This window comes from Arachis hypogaea, chromosome 1 (assembly GCF_003086295.3).
Source record: "Arachis hypogaea cultivar Tifrunner chromosome 1, arahy.Tifrunner.gnm2.J5K5, whole genome shotgun sequence".
Classification (NCBI taxonomy): Eukaryota; Viridiplantae; Streptophyta; class Magnoliopsida; order Fabales; family Fabaceae; genus Arachis; species Arachis hypogaea.
In genome coordinates this window covers 74,952,308-74,959,617 of record NC_092036.1, presented here as the reverse complement: position 1 = coordinate 74,959,617, position 7,310 = coordinate 74,952,308, and the positions used below count along the sequence as shown (strand labels likewise).

At 38.6% G+C, this 7,310-nt stretch overlaps 1 non-coding gene across 1 annotated transcript; it reads right to left on the bottom strand.

Moving 5' to 3' along the window:
• Positions 1-459: 459 nt before the first annotated feature.
• LOC112715975 (small nucleolar RNA R71) lies at positions 460-567 on the bottom strand. Its single transcript, XR_003160104.1, has one exon. It is a non-coding gene; the product is annotated as a small nucleolar RNA R71 (small nucleolar RNA).
• Positions 568-7,310: the final 6,743 nt, after the last annotated feature.

Below are 7,310 nucleotides of genomic sequence, written 5' to 3'. Positions count from 1 at the left end.
AGAAGCTAAAATACAACAATCCAGAGACAACCTTACTGAAATTTTCGAACAAGAAAAGGATATGGCAGCCGAACCCAACAACAATAATGCAAGGAGGATGCTTGGTGATTATACTACACCCACTTCCAAGTTTGATGGAAGAAGCATCTCAGTCCCTGCCATTGGAGCAAACAATTTTGAGCTGAAACCTCAACTAGTTGCTCTAATGCAACAGAACTGCAAGTTTCATGGACTTCCATCAGAAGATCCCTATCAGTTTTTAACTGAGTTCTTGCAGATCTGTGAGACTGTTAAGACTAATGGAGTAGATCCTGAAGTCTACAGGCTCATGCTTTTCCCTTTTGCTGTAAAAGACAGAGCTAGAACATGGTTGGACTCACAACCTAAAGATAGCCTGGACTCTTGGGATAAGCTGGTCACGGCCTTTTTGGCTAAGTTCTTTCCTCCTTAAAGCTGAGCAAGCTTAGAGTGGATGTTCAGACCTTCAAACAAAAAGCTGGTGAATCCCTCTATGAAGCTTGGGAAAGATACAAGTAGATGACCAAAAGGTGTCCTTCTGACATGCTTTCAGAGTGGACCATTCTGGATATATTCTATTATGGTCTATCTGAGTTCTCCAAGATGTCACTGGACCATTCTGTAGGTGGATCCATTCACCTAAAAAAATGCCTGCAGAAGCTCAAGAACTTATTGACATGGTTGCAAATAATCAATTCTTGTACACTTCTGAGAGGAATTCTGTGAATAATGGGACGCCTTAGAGGAAGGGAGTTCTTGAAATTGATGCTCTAAATGCCATATTGGCTCAGAACAAAATGTTGACTCAGAAAGTCAACATGATTTCTCAAAGTTTGAATGGATGGCAAAATGCATCAAATAGTACTACAGAGGCATCTTCTGAAGAAGAAGCTTATGATCCTGAAAACCCTGCAATAGCAGAGGTGAATTACATGGGTAAACCTTATGAAAACACCTATAATTCCTCATGGAGAAATCATCCAAATTTCTCATGGAAGGATCAACAAAAGCCCCAACAAGGCTTTAATAATGGTGGAAGACACATGCTCAGCAATAGCAAGCCTTTTCCATCATCTTCTCAGTAATAGACAGAGAATTCTGAGCAGAGCCCCTCTAGCTTAGCAAATATAGTCTCTGATCTGTCTAAGGCCACCTTAAGTTTCATGAGTAAAACAAGGTCCTCCATCAGAAATTTGGAGGCACAAGTGGGCCAGCTGAGTAAGAAAGTCACTAAAAATCCTCCTAGTACTCTCCCAAGCAATACTGAAGAGAATCCAAAAAGAGAGTGCAAGGCCATTGACATAATCAAAATGGCCGAACTTAGAGAGGAAGGGGAGGACATGAATCCGAATGAGGAAGACCTCATGGGACGTCCCCCAAGCAAGAAGGAGCTCCCTATTGAGGACCTAAAGGAATCTGAGGCTTATATAGAGACCATAGAGATTCCATTAAACCTTATTCTGCCATTCCTGAGCTCTGAAAACTATTCTTCCTCTAAAGAGGATGAGGATGTAATTGGAGAGTAAGTTGCTCAATATCTAGGAGTCATCATGAAGCTGAATGCCAAGTTGTTTGGTAATGAGACTTGGGAAGATCAATCTCCCTTGCTCATTAGTGAACTAGATACATGGGTTCAGCAAACTTTACCTCAAAAGAAACAAGATTTTGGTAAATTCTTAATACCTTGTACCATGGGCACCATGACCTTTGAGAAAGCTCTGTGTGACCTGGGGTCAGGTATAAATCTTATGCCACTCTCTGTAATGGAGAAACAGGGAATCTTTGAGGTACAGGCTGCCACATTTTCATTACAGATGGCAGACAAGTCAGTAAGACAAGCTTATGGATTGGTAGAGGACGTGTTAGTGAAGGTTAAAGGCCTTTACATCCCTGCTGATTTCATAAACTTAGACACCAGGAAGGAGAAGGATGAATGCATCATCCTTGGAAGACCCTTCTGGTGCACGAAATTGCAATCACACCTTTGCAATCCGCACAACTTACCAGCAAGTGCACTGGGTCGTATAAGTAATACCTTACGTGAGTAAGGGTCGATCCCACGGAGATTGTTGGTATCAAGCACGCTATGGTTATCTTATTAATCTTAGTCAGGATGCCAATAAGGTTCTTTGAATTTAATTGTAAAAAGTGAACGTGTTTGGAATAAGTAATTGTTACTCAATAATGAAGAATATGTTGGAGTTTTGGAGATGCTTTGTCCTCTGAAATTTAGTTTTCTCTTGTCCTCCTCTTCACACATGCAAGGCTCCTTCCATGGCAAGCTGTATGTAGGGCATCACCATTGTCAATGGCTTCTTTCCATCCTCTCAGTGAAAATGGTCCAAATGCTCTGTCACAGCACCGCTAATCATCTGTTGGTTCTCGATCATGTCGGAATAGGATCTATTGATCCTTTTACGTCTGTCACTACGCCCAACAATCATTGAATCTGGCTGGGCTAATGCCCTTAAGACCATTAATGGACCACCCAAGAGCTGTCTTGTGTGTCCTTAGCACTTGAATTAGTGCTTCCTCTTCCTGTGACTCTAAGGTTGAGCTTATGATTATTGGAAAGGTATCACCTTCTCCCAGAAATGCATATTTCAGGGATGGTGGTAATGGTTTGAGCTCGGGTTTGGGAGGTTTCCCTTCTCCCTGAGGGATTTTCAGAGGTTCTATTATTCTCTTTAGTTCCTCCAGATCAGGCTGGACATCTTTAAAGATATCCTCTAGCTCTGATTCGAGACTCTCAATCATACTGACCTCTTTTATCAGAGAGTCAATAATATCAATACTCATGCAGTTATTTTGGGTGTCTGGATGCTGCATAGCTTTGACAAGATTCAACTTAAACTCGTCCTTATTGACTCTCAGGGTCACTTCCCCTTTTTGGATGTCAATGAGGGTTCGTTCAGTTGCTAGGAAAGGTCTTCCTAGAATGAGAGTTGCACTCTTATGCTCCTCCATTTCCAGCACCACAAAGTCAGTGGGAAAGGCAAATGGCCCAACCTTGACAATCATGTCTTCAATTACGCCTGATGGGTATTTAATAGAGCCAACAGCAAGTTGGAGACATATCCGTGTTGGTTTAACTTCATCAGTCAACCCAAGCTTTTTGATAGTAGCTGCAGGTATTAGGTTAATACTTGGCCCAAGATCACATAGAGCTTGCTTGGTACAAGTACCTTCTAATGTGCATGGTATCATAAAGCTTCCAGGATCTTTAAGCTTCTCAGGTAAGCTTTTCAGAATGACTGCACTGCATTCTTCAGTGAGGTAGACTTTTTCAGTTTCCCTCCAATCCTTCTTATGACTTAAGATCTCTTTCATGAACTTAGCATAAGAGGGTATTTGCTCAAGTGCCTCTGCAAACGGAATCTTTATTTCAGGAGTCCTGAGGTAGTCTGCAAAACGAGCAAATTGCTTATCCTGTTCCGCTTGGCGGAGTTTCTGAGGATAAGGCATTTTGGTTTTGTATTCCTCAACCTTAGTTGCTGTAGGTTTATTGCTTACAGATATGGATTGAGAAGCCTTTTTAGAGGGGTTGCTATCAGCACTTGTATGTGTCTGATCTCCCACTGGCGTTTGAATGCCAGGGGTGGAACCTGGAGTGGCGTTAGACGCCAACTCCTTACCTATTTCTGGCATTTGAACGCCAGAACTGTGCTTCCTTTGGGCGTTCAACGCCAATTCCTTGCTTGTTTCTGGCGTTAAACGCTAGGATTGAGCATGGTTTGGGCATTTAATGTCAGCTTTCCACCCATTTTCTAGCGTTTGAGCGCCAGAATTATTCCTCTCTGGGCTCTTACTGTCCTCAGATGGATTTTGGGTAGTTTGCTCATTTCTTGGCTTCCTGCTACCTTGAAGTGAGGTATTTAATGTTTTCCCACTTCTTAATTGAACTACTTGGCACTCTTCTATTATTTGTTTTGATAATTGCTGTTTTGTTTGCTTTAACTGTACTTCCATATTCATATTAGCCATTCTTGTTTCTTGTAGTATCTCCTTGAATTCGGCTAGCTGTTTTGTTAGAAAATCCAGTTGCTGATTGAATTCAGTAACTTGTTCTGTAGGATTGAGTTCAGCAGTTACTATTTTGGTCTCTTCTTTCAAGGAAGGTTCACCGCTTAGGTACAGATGCTGATTTGTGGCAACTGTATCAATGAGCTCTTGAGCTTCTTCTATTGTCTTTCTCATGTGTATAGATCCACCAGCTGAGTGGTCTAGAGAAATCTGAGCTATCTCTGTAAGCCCTTAATAGAAGATGTCTAACTGCACCCACTCTGAAAACATTTTAGAGGGGCATTTTCTTAGCATCTCTCTGTATCTCTCGCAGGCATCATAAAGGGATTCATTATCTCCTTATTTAAAGCTTTGGATGCTTAGCCTTAGCTGTGTCATCCGTTTTAGAGGAAAATAGTGATTTAGGAAATTTTCTAACAGCTATTTCCATGTCTTTATGCTATCCTTAGGTTGGTTATTTAACCACCTCTTAGCTTGGTCTTTTACAGTAAATGGAAATAATAACAGTCTATAGACATCCTGATCTACTTCTTTATCATGTACTGTGTTAGTAATTTGTAAAAATTGTGCCAGAAACTCTGTAGGTTCTTCTTGTGGAAGATCGGAATACTGGCAACTTTGCTGCACCATGATAATGAGCTGAGGGTTCAACTTAAAGCTACTGACTCCGATAGAGGGTATATAGATACTACTCCCGTATGAAGCAGTAGTGGGGTTAACATATGACCCCAGAGTCCTTCTGGACTGTTCATTTCCACTTAAGTCCATAATGGAGAAAGGGAGATGATGTGAATTTATTTTATTTATTTTATTATATATAAAAATTTCGAAATAATAATAATAAAATAGAATAAAATAAAGACGACAATAAAATTAAAAATAAATAAAAATAAAATAAAAAAGAATTTAAACATATTTTATGAAGATTTTCGAAAAAGTGAGGAGAGAGAAAGTGGTTAGGATATTTTCGAAAAAGATAAAAAAAAATTAATCTTAAAAGGATAAGATTTGAAAAATTTTGAAATTGAAATCTGAATTTTTATATAAAAAAATTCGAAAATATGGCTTAAAATTAGTTAGAAAAGATATTTTTTTTTGAATTTTGAATTTTATGATGAAAGACAAAAACACACAAAAGACACAAGACTTAAAAATTTTTAGATCTAATGCTCCTTGTTTTCGAAAATTTTGGAGGGAAAACACCAAGGAACACCAAACTTAAAAATTTTAAGATTAAAACATAAGGACGACTCAAGAACACCTTGAAGATTCACAAGAACACCAAGAACAAAAGAAAGAACACCAAACTTAAAATTTTAGAAAATCACAATAAAATTTTTGAAAATTAAAGAAAGATTAACAAGAAAACACCAAACTTAAAGTTTGGCACAAGATTTAATCAAAGAAAAATTATTTTTGAAAAAAGTTTTAAAAAGGAAGATACCCAATTGCCAAGAACATAAGCCAACGCTCTAGCCAACTGAGCTATAAATGTAACGTGTTTTAATATTGTATATATAAAATATATTTTTTGAAAACTAATATTTTGAAAAAACACAAGGAAAACACGAAAAATACACAAAATAGGAAAAATCAAAGATCAAACAAGAAAATTTGACAAGAACAATTTGAAGATCAAGGAAAAATAAAGAACACAAATTTGAAAATTTAAAGGAAAATATGAAATATGCAATTAACACCAAATTTAAAGTATAAAACTAAACTCACATAAAAATTAAAAATTAATAAGGAAAAATAATATTTTAAAAAAAATTTTGAAAAGAAAATAAAGGACTCAGATTTAATGGCTCTATAGCAACAAAAATAAAGTATTCCTAATCTAAGCAACAAAATAAACCTTTAGTTGTTCAAACTCGAACAATCCCCGGCAACGTCGCCAAAAACTTGGTGCACGAAATTGCAATCACACCTTTGCAATCCGCACAACTAACTAGCAAGTGCACTGGGTCGTCCAAGTAATACCTTACGTGAGTAATGGTCAATCCCACGGAGATTGTTTGTATGAAGCAAGCTATGGTTATCTTATTAATCTTAGTCAGGATGCCAATAAGGCTCTTTGAATTTAATTGTAAAAAGTGAAAGTGTTTGGAATAAGTAATTGTTACTCACTAATGGAGAATATGATGGAATTTTGGAGATGCTTTGTCCTCTGAAATTCAGCTTTTCTCTTGTCCTCCTCTTCACACACGCAAGGCTCCTTCCATGGCAAGCTGTATGTAGGGCGTCACCGTTGTCAATGGCTACTTCCCATCCACTCAGTGAAAATGGTCCAAATGCTCTGTCACAGTGGTGCACAAAATTGTGATTATCAATGGCGCCATCAACATGGTACACTCAATTGCAATCTCAACTCTTTATCACAACTTCGCACAACTAACCAGCAAGTGCACTGGGTCGTCCAAGTAATAAACCTTACGCGAGTAAGGGTCGATCCCACGGAGATTGTTGGTATGAAGCAAGCTATGGTCGTCTTGTAAATCTCAGTCAGGCAGATTCAAATGGTTATGGATGATTTATGAATAAAGCATAAAATAAAGATAGAGATACTTATGTAATTCATTGGTGAGAATTTCAGATAAGCGTATGGAGATGCTATGTCCCTTCCATCTCTCTACTTTCCTACTGTCTTCATCCAATCCTTCTTATTCCTTTCCATGGCAAGCTGTATGTTGGGCATCACCGTTGTCAATGGCTACAGTCCCGTCCTCTCAATGAAAATGTTCAACGCGCTCTGTCACAGCACGGCTATTCAGCTGTCGGTTCTCGATCATGTCGGAATAGAATCCAGTGATTCTTTTGCATCTGTCACTAACGCCCCACAATTGCGAGTTTGAAGCTCGTCACAGTCATTCAATCCTTGAATCCTACTCAGAATACCACAGGCAAGGTTTAGACCTTCCAGATTCTCTTGAATGCCACCATCAATTCTAGCTTATACCACGAAGATTCTGATTAAGGAATCCAAGAGATAAACATTCTAGCCTTGTTTGCTTGTAGAACGGAGGTGGTTGTCAGGCACGCATTCATAAGCGAGAATGATGATGAGCGTCACATAATCATCACATTCATCAAATTCTTGGGTGCAAATGAATATCTTAGAACAAGAATAAGCTGAATTGAATAGAAGAACAATAGTAATTGCATTAATACTTGAGGTACAGCAGAGCTCCACACCTTAATCTATGGTGTGTAGAAACTCCACTGTTGAAAATACATAAGAACAAGGTCTAGGCATGGCCGAGAGGCCA